This window comes from Mus caroli, unplaced genomic scaffold (genome assembly GCF_978045245.1).
Source record: "Mus caroli unplaced genomic scaffold, Mus_caroli_1 scaffold_20, whole genome shotgun sequence".
Taxonomy (NCBI): Eukaryota; Metazoa; Chordata; class Mammalia; order Rodentia; family Muridae; genus Mus; species Mus caroli.
In genome coordinates, this window is record NW_028227275.1 from 55114394 (window position 1) to 55129396 (window position 15003).

Here is a 15003-nt window from a genome sequence, read left to right on the forward strand (position 1 = left end):
GCTACACAACAATTTCCAGAGTAAGCCTGGGGCTACATGAGATCCTGTCTCAAATACACCAACAAAGCACTGACAAGCGAGTGCTAATGTTTACATGAAAACACAAAGGACTGAATTAGCTCAAAAATTCTGCAAAAAGAAAATCAGGATTAGACTATGGCTCAGTGATAGAGTACTTATTTCGTGTGCCTGTGCTCTAGGGTTCAGTCCCCAATTCTGAAAATATTTGTCCTGCAGAGTTCAGAAATAGGGACATGCCTATGTAAAGGTGGAAGGAGAGAACAGACCTCACAAAGCTGTCCCCTGACCACATGTGCATGTGACACACATGCCCCCGACTCTCCATACCCACCCAGCTCCTGGTTCCAAATACCTGGGCTATTCTCAGCCTTGGCCGAAGCAGCTTCTCTTTGCAGTGGGCAGTGGCCAATGGGAAGATGCACAATTGGTTAAAGTTCAATGTGTGTGTGTGTGTGTGTGTGTGAATGTGTGTGTAAGTGTGTGAGTGTGTGAGTGTGTGTGAATGTGTGTGTAAGTGTGTGTGAGTGTGTGTGTGTGAGTGTGTGTGTGTGTGTGTGTGTGTGTGGTTAAAGGGAGGGAGGTGTATTGGGGGAAGACCTGGAGAAGTTGAACGCCAGAAATCAGAAGTACATATGACCACATTTTATTGTATACACACATGCAATACTCAGAAATAGTATGAACGACATACTTCAGAAAGTTTGCTCTTGATGGTTTTGTTTCTGTTTTTAATATTTATTTATTTATTTATTGTTTTTTGAGACAGAGTCTCACTATGTAGCCTGAGTTAGCCTGGAACTCACTCTGTAGATCAGGCTGGCCTTAAACTCAGGGATCCACTGCCTCTGCCTCCAGGGTGTTGTGGTTAAATGAATGTGCACTCACCCCTGGCTTGCTTTAAAAGAAAAAAATTTATTCTAACTAGTCTCTGTCCTTGGCATCTTCAGCCATGCTTCAGGGTTTCTTATGCTCATCTGGAACAAGCCTTCTCTGGAAAGGAGGAGACTGACCAAGGGAAAGCTGCAAAGCTTGCCTGTCCTCTCAACCCCAAGAGGCTATGACAAGAGAGTCACCAGCTCCAGGCTTGTCTGGGCAACTTGCAAAGCCCTGTGCCAAACAACACCACTAAGAGAGCTAAGTCCACAAGACCGTGGGGTGGCTGGAATGGGGAGATTTAGCATCCACCCACCATGGGGCTGCCATTCTCTCCTGAGTACTCAGCAGGAGGAAAGGGAGCATGGGACACTGTGACAGTTGATGCATAAGCAGTCACAGAAACTTTGTTTGCAATTACCAAGAGCAGAAGCAGCCAAAACACCAATCAGCAGATGGATAGATGACCATGGGCCTGCAAGATGGCTGAGTTAAGGTGCTCGCTGTGCAAGGATGATAACTGGAAAGGTAGAAAGAAAAAACCAGTGCCATAAAGCTGTCCTCTGACAGCCACATACGCAAAAGCACATACACGTGCTCACACACATGTGCACGTGCCCGTATACACACACAATCACACACCCATGTACATGCATGCACACATGTATACTCACACACATCCATACATGCACATGTATGTGTGTGTGTGTGCATATATATATATATATATATATATATATATATATATATATATGCCAGATGTAAGTTCTAGGCCAGCCAGGACTGGACTGTATAGTGAGGCTCTTCTCCCTACCTCATGTCTGAAGCAAACACTATAATTATAGTTAAAATCACTAGGCTGAGCATGTGGGTCAGTGGAAGAGAATCTATCTGCCTGGTGTACATGAGGTCCAAGCCCCCATCCTCAGTACTGAAAAACAAATCAGTTATAATCAAATAAACCTCCACACTGCCACAATGATCTGTAGAAACAGAGCCCTTCATTCAGCACTGCCAGCCCTGTGTCCCCAGGCATGTGCCACGTGACACTCTTTATCTCTGTCATTCATACACCTTGGTCTGCAGCCTTCAACAGTGTGCATCTCGGCAGTACTCATATGGGAGTCTGTGGTCTTCGTGGTTTACATCTCTCAGATGAATTGCAGTGTGTGGAGCTGTCCTCACGAGGGTCTCACAGGGAGGATGTGGAGGGGAGATGGGGAAGGAAGGGCTATGTGCACATGGAGGAGGAGGGAGTACAAGACCCAGGGACAGAACAGCTACCCTGGACAGACAGTGAGCAAATGCGTTCTCTCCTCAGACTCCAAGGAAGGAGTGAAGGCAAGGAACAAGAGAGGAGGGGCTGAGGGGACAAAAGTGTGGAGAGGGTGCAGATGAGGAAACAGAGTGAGGCTGCAGGGCCTGAGGGGTGTTGGCTTTGGTCTGGCCATGAGCTTACAGTGGGCTTTCTCAGCTGAGCTATGTTTGAATTTTTTTGGTGCGTGTGTGTGTGTGTGTGTGTGTGTGCATGTGTTATGTGTGTGTGGGTTGCTAGCGACAGAACCACACACTAAGCAGGTGTCAGTGAGCTGCCCTGCCTTAACTCTGAGTTTGTTTTCCACACATCTGGCTGCTTGGCACAGGGTTCAGAAAAGTAGAGCAACAACTGCTAAACAGGAAGTGAGCTCTGGGAGGAACTGACTGATAGGCTCTCAAAACAGGGCCAAGGGAATAGTAGACAGTGGTGGTCTTGCCAGATGGGACAGCCCAGGGTCCCCAAACAGGATGAGAGGTAGCAGGAATCAATGGCACAGGAAGTTAAGAACAGAGACAGAAGAGTCAACCCGCTGGGCCAGCTGCCCCGGGAATTTCTGGCCTGGGGAATCGATGCAGGGCCTGTGTTTCCTCTCCTTGGTGAACCTGAACCCCTATGTGCTTTCTTTTAAAAGAGAATTATTTATTTTTAATTTATTTGTTTGGGTGTCTGTGCACCACATGCATGCGGTGCCCACAGAGGCCCAAAGAGAGCATCAGATTCTCGAACTGGAGTTACAGATGGTCGTAAGTTACAGTGTGGCTGCTGAGAATCAATCCAACTCAGGACCTCTGGAAGAGCAGTCAGTGCTCTTAACCAGGGAGCCATCTCTCCAGCCCCCGCCCCTTTCACGCATGTTCTTGCATCTTCTGCGTCTCCTTAAAACAAACTGGATTCTGGGTAAAAAGAATGTGCCCCTTTCTCAGGAGTGCCTGGAGATACCAGAGAGAGGAGAGAGGTAGCCCGTGACTGCTAAGATCAAGGGTCCTTGCCACCCACACGACATGTTCTTACTTCCACGCTTGCTCTAATCAAACCTTGACGTCTTGGCCTGCTACTGTGTCCTGTCTGAACAGGTCTTTAAAAAAAAAAAAAAAAAAAAAAGAATACAAGAACATAGGCTGCTGCTGCCACCAAGCCCAGACAAAACCAGAAACCACTCCATAACAATCTATTAAGGGTCCCTAAGACCCAAGGCAGACACCACCCTGCCCCACGTTCCTGATAGTCCTTAGTGTGTATCTATGCCACTGTTCGTACACTCACAGGAAAGATATAACGAGTGTGCCTGATCTTCCCCGAGCACATGCCCTGTCTGATCACAAGACAAACATCAGAAAAAACCAAACTGAGGGTCTCTCTACAAAACGCCTGTGTGTTACTCTCCAAAACTGTCAAGGTCATGATATATAAAATATGACAAATAGAAACTAGGACTGGAGAGATGGCTTAGAGGATAAGAGTGTGCACTGCTCTTCCAGAGGTCCAGAGTTCAATTCCCAGCACCACATCAGGGGACTCACATCTACCTATAACTCCAGCTCCAGGGGCGGCCAACACTTCTAGCTCCAGTGCGGTCGTGCACTCAGTCACATGCACACACATGGGAGGGAAGGAAGGAAGGAAGGAAGGAGGGAGGGAAGGAAGGAAGGAAGGAAGGAAGGAAGGAAGGAGGGAGGGAGGGAGGGAGGGAGGGAGGGAGGGAGGGAGGGAGGGAGGGAGGGAGGGAGGGAGGGAAGGAGGGAAGGAAGGAAGGAAGGAAGGAAGGAAGGAAGGAAGGAAGGAGGGAGGGAGGGAGGGAGGGAGGGAGGGAGGGAAGGAAGGAAGGAGGGAAGGAAGGAAGGAAGGAGGGAGGGAAGGAAGGAAGGAAGGAAGGAAGGAAGGAAGGAAGGAAGGAGGGAAGGAAGGAAGGAGGGAAGGAAGGAAGGAAGGAGGGAAGGAAGGAAGGAAGGAAGGAAGGAAGGAAGGAAGGAAGGAAGGAGGGAGGGAGGGAAGGAAGGAGGGAAGGAAGGAAGGAAGGAAGGAAGGAAGGAGGGAGGGAGGGAGGGAGGGAGGGAGGGAGGGAAGGAAGGAAGGAAGGAAGGAAGGAAGGAAGGAAGGAAGGAAGGAAGGAAAAGGGAAGGGAAGGGAAGGGAAGGAGGCATGCAGACAGGCAGAAATCATCACAGTCCAGAAAAGAAGAACAAGGAACACCCTGATGGGTAGCCAGGCAGTCTGAATAAAGGGTAGCTTTTATTAACTGCACTGGCCTGCAGAGAGCAGAGCAGGGCTCACTTGCAGTGGGGCAATGCAGGGGTTGACCTAAAGGGGGCAGTACATGGCTTGCCTGAAGTGAACATTTCATGTCTCAGCCTGCAAGGGCCAGGGCCAGGACTCACCTGCAGAAGGCAGGAGAGGGCTTAGCAGGAGAGGGGACAGTACTGGGCTCAACTGCAGAGAGCAGTACAGAACCTGGCCCACAGAGGGCAGTAAAGAGCTTGAGGGTACAGTTGAGGGTATTAGCAACTCAGGCCCATGCAGGCGTTGCCATGGAGCTCATGAGCCCAGAGCTTTGGGTTTGTTTTTGTTTTGTTTTGTTTTTTGTTTGTTTTTTTGTTTTTTTTTTCCAACTTAGAAAAGACAGTTTTTATGAGAAATCTCCCTGTGTTCAACGTTGGCTGGGTTGTTTCAATCACAGCCTGTGGACCACATCAAACGGGTCTCAGGGCCAAGCCACGCAGATCAACCTGCCAGCTCAGCTATGTGACCGTCTCTGGTCAGAGCATCAGGCCCAGACAGTAGGCAGTGGCTTCACAGGCCCTTCTAACCAGACTCCTAGAGTCAGGGACACTGCGGCCACAGCAGCAGGACCCTGCCAACATCAGCTGCCCTCAACAGACTTCATTAACCTCTTTGCCTCCAGATGGCCTCGCTGAACTTCCAACCTTCCCCAGACCTTGGGCTGTCCTGTCTGGTCAATGATAACTAGTTCTACTCAGCCGTGGACTCTGGAAGCCTACAGGTCATTGCCAGGCCCCCTTCTCTCACACCCAAACTCCACTCTGTAACTGGAGTTACTGTTGACTTTGGCCACCTGCCCCAAACACTATTAAAAAGACAAAGAATGGTAAAAGGCAGAAAAGGGGGACATAATTATTGCCCACCAGGAAAATAAACAGGTAAAGGGGTGCAGTGACCCCTAACTTCACCGTGGGATGATAATGTAAGCTTTAGCTTTGAGAAAAGGAAGAATGGGGCAGGGGAAAGAGGTGGGCATCACTAAGACATCCTGGTCAGGATGCTGCCCATCATTAATACAACGGGCCCCGCAAAGTGGTCCTTAAGTTGTTACTGGGGTAGAGTTGAACAGCTGAGGTTTCTGCTCCTGCGGAGGACCCAAGGTCCCTTTCAGCACACATGTCATGTGGGTCACAACTTCCTGTGACACCAGCTCTGTGGAATCCAGTGTCTTTTGACCTCTCCAGATATACATGAGGAGAGGGAGAGAGAGAGAGAGAGAGAGAGAGAGAGAGAGAGAGAGAGAGAGAGAGAGAGAGAGAGAGAGAAACAAAAATAAACCATTGTTTCAAAAATCCTTAAATGAGTTTGTTGGCTTAGTTTATTTTTTTTTAAGAAGATAGTGTCATACATATTAATGACCCCAGGGGACCAAACTGGGTTGCTACAAAAAAAATCATCTCTAACGTACAGTTCCTCTATGACAGATAACTGTTCTCATCCTGGGCATGGTCTCTCCTTGTTGGACCAAGTGAAGAGTTGATGCTTTTTGGCAAAGACAGTTCCTAGATACCTGTCACAATCCCATTCAGTTTAATCCTAAAAACTTGACATGAGATGCCCCCACATACCCCAGAGTTCTATATGGACAGACCTAAGTCTACACAGTTTCTCTACCCCCGCCCCTGTCCCCCTGCGCATTTTGCACACGGTGCTATGAACTTGGCAGATCCAACCTCACACAACAGTTTGCTAAACAGACCTTTCCAACCCAGGGTGTGCATGTATCCTTTCCTTGAGGAGGCCAGGCTGCCCACAGGCATGCTATCCCACACTCCCTCCATTCCATCACTCACCCTGATAGACTCTGTCTTCACATAAGAAGCAGGTGGCTCTACACATGAGGCCCTCTACCCCATCTTCCCAGGACACACAGCTGGGACATTCATCCCCTAGTGTGTGCCCAGAACTCTGTGCCAAGGCCCAATGCAAACTATCCTCTATATGTATGTATGTATGTATGCATTTGTGTGTGTATGTATGTATGTATTTGTGTATGTAGGTATGTATGTGTGTGTGTGCATTTGTATATGTATGTTTGTATGTATATGACATAGCCTCTTGTATCCCAAGCTGGTTCTGAACTCTCTATAGCCACAGATGGTCTTGAACTGATGATCCTCCTTTCTTCACCCCATGCTGCTGGGATTACAGGCATGCGCCACTATAGATAAAACCCAGGGGCTGCTGGGATTACAGGTATGCACTACCATAGGTTCAAACTCGGGTTTGAACTTAGGTTTTTATGCTAAGCAAGCACTTACCAACTGAGCTATATCTTCAGCCCCTCAAGGTGTCTTTTCAGTAACCAGCAGGCAAATGAATGGATGGATGGATGGATGGATGATGCATGGATGGATGGATGCATGCATGGGAGAATGAGAGAAACAAGAATGAAGAGGTCAAAGGACCATGTGGCCATGTGGTCACAGCCTCACCCTCTCTGATTCCAGCTGCTCAAAGCACTGCCCCTTTGTGTCCTTCCAGTATGAGGCAAGTACAGGCGTGTGTCTCCTCACGCGTGTCTATGTTATACACCTGTGGGTACACATGCACGAGCATGCATGTGTGTGGGTGTGGCTGCAGAAAACGGCTGTTTGCAGAATGAAGACTCATCTAGGATTGACACAAAGGAAGCAGCACAGAGCACTGGCTGAGATATCCCTGCAGGGGACAGGACATGGAAGCTTCTAGCTCATCGCAAACCCTCTTTTAAATTCTGCCAAAAAGGCAGGCCTGGGAGCGAGCCAATTGTGTTTAGTTCTCAGGCGCTCAGATCCCACAGCATCTGCCTCACAGGTGTCCTCAATAGACAAAAACAGAGCTCTCCGTTAGAGCCACCAAGCACACATTAGCCATATGTGAAAAGATGAGTCACACAACCCAGATTGTCACCTGCCTTGCTCGGTGGCGAACAGCGTGCAGCTCCGCTCTGCTTCCAAACCCTGATCTGACTTGAGGCCAGCCAGAGCGCCCAGGAGCTGTTCTCAGGTTCAGCCTCCGAGGCTCCCACAAGCCACCTACTAACTGCCTTACCAAAACAATTAAAAACAATGATGGCAATAATCACACTTAAAATCCCAACAACTACATGAACAGTGTGCTCACTGCATCCCAGGGATGGGCATAAGCTATTGGCACAAACTCTGCCCTCTCAAGAGCTTCACGCAAGCTCTGGGGGAAGACACCAGGATGCAGAGGGGTTAACTGATCTCTCCAAGGGACAAGCGCAGCAGGCACTGAAGCCTCGCAGGCTGGTAGCCGTGTGCACAGCCGTCAGACCTCACTGGCTCAGGAGAACCCTGGGCTCTGTTGAAACCATGGCCAGCTCTGGGCTCTCTGCTCTTGGTTGATGTAGATTCTTGATTCACAAAATGCAAGAAGAAAGACCCAGTCTGTATCCGGGTTGGTGTCCTGCCAGCTGAGTTCCAGCACTGTTTTCTGATGAGATGAGCTTACCAGCCAAAATCTACTTCTGTATCCCCTCCCATAGCCAGTCTGGGCCTGGTACCTTCTTAAAGCCATCCCTCAGAAGAAATAGCCCTAGCTCCCCAACCCTCCCAACATGCCCATATGTGTATCCTCCAGGACAGGCTGAGAACCCAGAGAGAGCCACAGATAACACAGCGAATGGGGCAGTATTCCCTCCTAGCCTTGTCCAAACACACCAGCTGGGTCACAGTGTGGGCAGGACCCTTGTCAGAACACAAGCCGGTGTGAAGTTCAACCTGTTTGAGCGACCCTTGTCTTGACAGCCTCATTCCCACGGCTGGTTAACATCCTGCGTTGAATTTTAACATGAAATATCTTTTTGACATGGCAAGGAGAGCAAAGTCCCTTTGGAGCAGAGAGGCCAGACTTGCGGGAGCCGCTGGGCACATGAAAGAAAGAGCGTGGAGCCAGCCACTCAGAGCTCTCCTTGACCTACTTAGGGCAGATTTGTTCAGTGAGCCACAGGCGCCCTCCACAGTGGCAGGGAGCCAGGGAGTGGGGCAGAAAGGGCTGAAAGGGGCACTCCCATGAGGGGGGGCCAGTTAAAGCCACAAATCACTAGCCCCAACTACCTACCATCCAACTACCTATCCAGCTGAGGCCAAGCTATTCGAGTCTGGCCACCCCAGCAACTTTCCCCCACCAGGTAGGCAGCAAGACATACAGGGAGCGGGCTAGTGCCCAGGCCCAGGGAAAATGCTCTGTAATGCTGTAAAATCCTACTAGGATCAGCAGAAATGTCATGGGGACCCTGTGTCTGTCAGGTGTTAGCCAGGACCACAGGCAAGCAGGCAGGGTGCAGGGAGAAAGCTACTGGTGTGGGTGGGTGACCCTGGAAGTCAGCTTAGGGAAAGGGGCTACTTTTGCCTGAGAAAGCATGTTGGGGGGGGGTCCCTGGGCTACATGCACACAAAGCTAGAATCTGCTCTAGACGCTGAACAGGCCAAGCGGGTGGTTTATAGAAGAGAAGGCAGGCCTTCCCAGCCACCAAGGACACCATAGGGACTTTCCTGGAGCTCCTTGAGAAGGTGGAGGATCAGGAGACATGGACCCTGGAGCCTAGGGAGAGAGGACAGGATGGCAATGACCCCCAGGAAGGCCGGCAGATGCTGGGACAAGCGTGTTGTGTATAGCTCCCTGGCTCCTCATCCCACTCCCTCCACCAGCTTTCCTTCAGGCCAACTGGTGTCTGAGGGCAGGACTCTGCCACAGGCCGCAGATGACCTAGTCTCACTGTTCTCAGCCTCAGGATCCACCTCTATAAATATGTGTATAGGAATGCTTTTTGCTCGGGAACAACGTCAGAATGATTAAATAGGTCAAGTATAAGAAAAAGGACTCTGAATAGGGGCTAGTCCATAGCAAAGAGTCAGCAGCCACCGCCAACACCATCATCAGCATCACCACCATCACCACTAACATCATCATCTCACCCCCCCACCACCACCACTATCACAAGCCCGTCTCTCACTTATTATCACCACCCTCCTTCACCCACACACCACCATCATCTGTATCTTTACCTCTGTAACCACAAAACTCATCACCACGATCACCATCATTAATACTCTGACATCATTGCCAGAACAAGCCACCACAATCGTCACCCTCTCCCCTGGGATCACCGCCACCACCACCACCATCATCACCATTATCAACACGAAAGATAGCAGGTGCTGGGTGCTCTGTAGGTAATATCGGGTGATCCTGGGGTCATGTTCAGAGCACACCCAATAGCCATCAAGAGTGGAGCCAGTGGTGTTTTATGGAAGGGTGATGGCCCAGATTTCTAGAGCATCCCAGAAGAGCCGTCTAGAGTAAGCAACTCTGAGGAGTGCCATGCCTCAGAAGGTCTGAGGCCTCATAGCGCCTCATCCAGACACTGAACATCTGGCGGAGGAGAGAATGAGAGACCAGGCTTTCCCCTAGATACTCTGGCTTTTTCTCACAGGCAGACTGGCCTTTAGTTCTGCCTGGGGCACTCTTAGAAAAACAGTGGCTGGGACCTGACCCTCAGGGGACTGGAAGCCTGGGACCTAAATCAGGGCACCTACCTGGGCCACACACCTACAGGTGCTTCTCCCCAACAGTTAGATGGAGCAGGGGCAGGGGCAGCAGGGGATAGGTGTGGGAGGACATGGCCAACTTTAGTAAGAGGGACAGAACGGAACAGAGGTCGGGGGAGTGTGTGCATTCGCAGGAAGGAGTCAGTGCCCAGAGGGTCAAGACCAGGCTGCAGAGGGAAGGAAAAAGACGGGCAAGAGCTATGACCTTCTCTCTGAAGCACTGGACAAAGAGCTCTGCTCAAGGCTGGGTAGCAGACTAGTTGGTAGAGGGCTTGCCTAGCATGCGTGACACCCTGGGTTCTCTTCCCAGTACAGCATAAAACCAGGTGTGGCGGTGTGTGCTCGTAATCCAGAGCTTGGCAGGTGGGAGCAGGAGCCTTAGGAACCTCAAGTCATCCTCAGTTATGCAGTGATTCCCAAAGCCGTGGGCTACAAGAGATGCTGTCTCAAAGCACACACAAAACGGTCCACTCAAGGTGACAAGCAGCAGGCTGGGAGGTCCTTCTCAGAGACCATTCCAGGAACACCATTCCATTGTAGAGCGAAGTGAGCTGAACAGAGAGGTCCTATCCTGCAGTTAGTAGAATTCCTCAGCTTCTCAGAAATCGGAGGACATGGCCCAGAAACTCTGGCTGCACCCCACTTGACAGCCACCTCAGACTGTTGCCTCCTCCTCCAGCAGCCTCCTGGATTTACTAGTCTTGACCTGGTCCCAGGCTTTGCTGAGTCACCCACAGTCAGCTCTCCCAGACTGGCCTGCCCTTTCTCCTGCCTGGCTAGGGGCCAGAGGCAGGTGCCATCACCACAGGATATTAGGGACTGGAAGGATGCAACACCCAAAACCCTGCTGCATGATCAGGCCAGAAAGTCAAGATGCCCATCATGTGCCCCAGGTCCAAGGAAAGAATGACAAAGAGGAGCGGGAGCTCGTGCATAGCTCCCGTATCACAGCCTGATGCCGCCTAACACAGTAGGAACACAAAGGGCTTCTGCAACCCAGTGTCCCCCATCTCTTCTGGTCTACCCTGGTGTAACCTCTTCGCTTATGCTCTCAGACCTTTCTTTCCCCGAAAGCCTTTCCCCGTCCTGCATTCACAGTCTCATTAGAACCAGGCCAACAACAGCTGCCTCTGCTTCCTTCTGATCTGAACCCCCAAGCCCCTCTTCTCCCTCCTATCTCCTGGCATCCATAGACCGTTCTGTCCTCTTCAACAGACTCAACTCCGAGGATCCGGGACAAAAGGAACACCCTTCCAGTTGCTGCTGAGTGTGCACACTTCCAGGGTTTTTGGTCAGGGGGCCAAACCCTCTAAGACAGTGCCAATCCAAAAGGGAGCCAGGCAGCAGGGGCCACTGGGCTTACTTACAAAATCTTATCCACAGGTCTTGAGAGGACACCAGCTGCATCCTCCAAAGCACACATCTCTCCTGTACTCAAAATTGCAATGTCCCCATTCCCCACTGCCGGTCTCACTTCTTTTTTTTTTTTTTTTTTTTGGTTTTTCGAGACAGGGTTTCTCTGTGTAGGCCTGGCTGTCCTGGAACTCACTTTGTAGACCAGGCTGGCCTTGAACTCGGAAATCCGCCTGCCTCTGCCTCCCGAGTGCTGGGATTAAAGGCGTGCGCCACCACGCCCGGCCGGTCTCACTTCTTATGTCACCAGCCTTCCTTGTCTTCCCAATACCACAGGACAGAGGGCAATCCCTTAGGGCTTAGGAGCACCCACTTCTGCAGCTGGGCCCTGTCCTCCTAGACTCAAGGCCTGTCCCTCTGGGGCTTAAGGACTTGGCTCCAACCAATGTCCCCACTTCTACTAGTCACCGTGGTCCCAGGCTCTAACTAGGAAATCCAATTGGCACAGAAGTGAGCAATACTGTCTTCTCTAAAGCAAACACTAATGACCTATTAGCCCTAGAGTGATAATAGCTCACTGTCCACAGATCCTCTTTTTTGCTTCTCAGTGTAGAGCTGGAATCACATCTCCACCCACCCACGACTGTCTAGAGGTGGCCTTAACTAGCTCCTACCACTAAACTGAGGACAGAATTACTGTGTGTCACCTTCAGCTCAGGTTACAGGGGCCAAATCGGGTTGGTTTACCACCCTCTCTTGCCCACCATTGAAATGGAAACCTCTGGTTTCTTTGGGGACTCAGTTATGTCATGTGATGTTTTGCTAAAGCAGGCATGTGAGGGAATGCGTGATGTTAAGAAAGAATATAACTGCCGGGCGTGGTGGTGCACGCCTTTAATCCCAGCACTCGGGAGGCAGAGGCAGGCGGATTTCTGAGTTCGAGGCCAGCCTGGTCTACAAAGTGAGTTCCAGGACAGCCAGGGCTATACAGAAAAACCCTGTCTCAAAAAAAAACAAAAAAAAAAAAAAAAAGAAAAGAAAAGAAAAGAAAACAAGAATATAACTATGACCCCACAGATAGTGTGGCAAAGCTCTTAGATTAGTTCGCCTCGCACCACGTGGCTGATCTTCGCTTGCTGTGGCTTCATAGAGGGTAACTTGCCAAAGAACTTCTCATGAGAGTCCAGTGGCGTCTGTGGACTCCTGCGGGTCAGCAGAGCCTCTCGGTTGCTTCTGGATTGAGCTGCTGCTGGTACTGACTCGTGTTCGGTGCTTGCTGAGACGACTGAACTCCCACTGCTGATTTGTGTCTGGTGTTTGATAGTGGACTGGACCTGCTGATATCCTGACAACAATGACTGGTATCTCCCCCAAAGAACTACTTCTACCGAGATCCATAAGCCCATTTCCTATTAACTGTTCTCTTCCTCTACGTCTGGTAGGTGGGCTAGAAGGGAGGTTGATGTGTTAAAGAACATTAATCAAAGTAGGTTTTGAAAAATCCAAGCCTACACTCCACGGCTGACACATGAGGCCAGTGCCTTCCAGTAACAGCTGCAGGGGTACACACAGGATGGGACTGCAATCCCAGACTCCCCTTGGAGGACAGCCATCCACCCATCAGTAGCAACCACCTGGAACTTTACACAATTAAGAAAGAAGGTTCTGGGTTGGAGACATGGCTCAGAAGCTGATCATGTCCTGCACCCACATCCTATAGCTCACAGCTGCCTGTAACGCCAGCTCCAGCTCCAGGGAATCAGATGCCCCTCTTCTGGCCTCTGTGGGCACCTGTACTCACATACACAAGCCACACACACACACACACACACACAAATATTTTTATTTTAAAAGAACATCTGGCCGGGCGTGGTGGCGCATGCCTTTAATCCCAGCACTTGGGAGGCAGAGGCAGGAGGATTTCTGAGTTCGAGGCCAGCCTGGTCTACAGAGTGAGTTCCAGGACAGCCAGAGCTATACAGAGAAACCCTGTCTCGAAAAAAAACCGAAAAAAAAAAAAAAGAACGTCTGTGCAGGGGCCTGGCAAACACAGAACTGGATGCTCATAGTCAGCTATTGGATAGAACACAGGGCTCCCCGTGTAGGAGCTAGAGAATGTACCCAAGGAGCTAAAGGGATCTGCAACCCTATAGGTGGAACAACATTATGAACTAACCAGTACCCCGGAATTCTTGACTCTAGCTGCATATGTATCAAACGATGGCCTAGTCGGCCATCACTGGAAAGAGAGGCCCATTGGACATGCAAACTTTATATGCCCTAGTACAGGGGAACGCCAGGGCCAAAAAGTGGGAGTGGGTGGGTAGGGGAGTGGGGGGGGGGTATGGGGGACTTTTTGGATAGCATTGGAAATGTAAGTGAGGAAAATACGTAATAAAAAAAAAAAAGAATGTCTGTGTCAGGAATAGTACGGGCACCTCTATCCCATCGTCTGCCACCTGATCACAGTTTTTCCTCTTTTACTCTCAAAACTACCTCGAACCCAAACCAGTCAGTACGCCTGGTGCCCACAGACTTCTCCCCGCCTCTTTACACAGCCCTCATTATCGTTTCTGTCCAGTCACTCCCATGGCTTCCTGGGGACACTTTCCCCTTTGTCAGGCTTTTCCCCTCCCAGGAGCCAGGAATCTTACAAATGGAAGTCGAACCGCTGGAGGGACGCCTCCTGGTCAAGCATTTGCTCTTCTTCTAGAGGGCCAGGGCCCTGGCATTGAAGGCAGGATTTAGTGTAAGGCTTTGCAGTGTGGCAGTAGGTGAAAGGGACAGCAGAAGGAGACAGGTCAGGGAGGCGACAGAGCAGAGCAGAGGCAAAGGGGGAAGTCCTCAGAATTAGTCAGCTTAGAGACGTGACACTAGAGGCTGAGTTGCCAGCCTGTGAACTGTGACTCCGTTCCAGGCAGAGAGCCATGTAATTACAGGCCAAAGAAGTGGGTCCTAGAGCCGGGCGTGGTGGCGCACGCCTTTAATCCCAGCACTCGGGAGGCAGAGACAGGTGAATTTCTGAGTTCGAGGCCAGCCTGGTCTACAAAGTGAGTTCCAGGACAGCCAGGGCTACACAGAGAAACCCTGTCTCGAAAAAAAAAAAAAAAAAGAAGTGGGTCCTAAGACAAGGAGACCTGGGAAAGAGACAGAGGTCTCAATACTTGAGGATATTTGTCTTGAAGAGTACAGGGGCATATGCTAAGTCAAAGGGGCTTAATGAGGCTCAGTACAGGGAATCAATAAGGGAGTGCAGGAACAGTGGCAGCTTCAAGAGGCTAATGAGGCCCAGAGACTGGGTGAGACACCATCCTCAAGCAGAGAATACCATCACTTAAGCTAGGATCAGGCCAGCTCTGAGGTTGGGAGGACCAGGGCTCACCCTCTCTCTCCTGGGTTAGCTCACAGTACAATCATGATGTCTCCTGGAAGGCAGGCAGGAGCACCGAAGGATGGCAGCCCCAACACACTTAGTGGCAGAGCCCGCGCCCAGATCTTGCCGCACCCTAACAGAGACCAGGGCCATGAAGACGGGTGGGGGAGAAACTGCTGCTTTCATCTGCAGTGGCGTTGTCCTGGTTAAACTTTGAAGAAATGATTACTAAA